Genomic DNA, 757 nt, shown 5'->3' with positions numbered 1-757 from the left:
ACTTTTTTCATCTTTTTTATAGCTTCAGTTTAAATTTGTTCACGTTTTGTTGTTTTTTTTAATCGGTTTTGTGGCAATCTTTCAGATTAACAAATTACTACTCATTATTATTTTTTCAAAATATTTCAAATAATGATTTTTTCACAATTTGAGTGATAAAAGGTGCTGCCTACCCATACATCCAAAGTGTTTACACAAAAAGGAAAAAAAAATTGCTTTCGACATTTCTAAATTTGATCTTTTGCACTTGGAGATGCGTAAAATAGTATTTCTAAAACTCGAAAATCATGTTAAAAAAATGACCGCCAGACCAAAAAATCACTAGAAATATCAGTTTTAAAGTATATTTTTCTTTTTTTCGATTTTTCAATTTGTCTGAGTAACTTTGCTCAAGGTGAAATTTTGAGTTTTTTTGTACCTTTGGGAGTTTTTCAAATTTCAATTTTTTCATTCCTTATTTCTTCTATTTTTTTATTTGATTTGTAGCATTAATTAATCAGATTAACAAATTCCTACTCATTATTTTTTTTATATACATTTTTAATAATTTATACTCATTAATTTCAAATTAAGATTTTTCAACAATTTGAGCGCGAAAAGGTGCCACCTATCCACACATCCAAAGTGTTAACAAAAAAAAAATAAAAATTACTTTTGACATTCTTAAATTTATCATCGTTTTTTCACTATAAATCTTTCATGCAATTATCTAAAAAACAAATTTCTTTAATAAACGTATCTTACAAAGGGGTTGCAG

Source organism: Anastrepha obliqua, chromosome 1 (assembly GCF_027943255.1).
Source record: "Anastrepha obliqua isolate idAnaObli1 chromosome 1, idAnaObli1_1.0, whole genome shotgun sequence".
Lineage (NCBI taxonomy): Eukaryota > Metazoa > Arthropoda > Insecta > Diptera > Tephritidae > Anastrepha > Anastrepha obliqua.
This window is presented reverse-complemented; position numbering follows the sequence as displayed.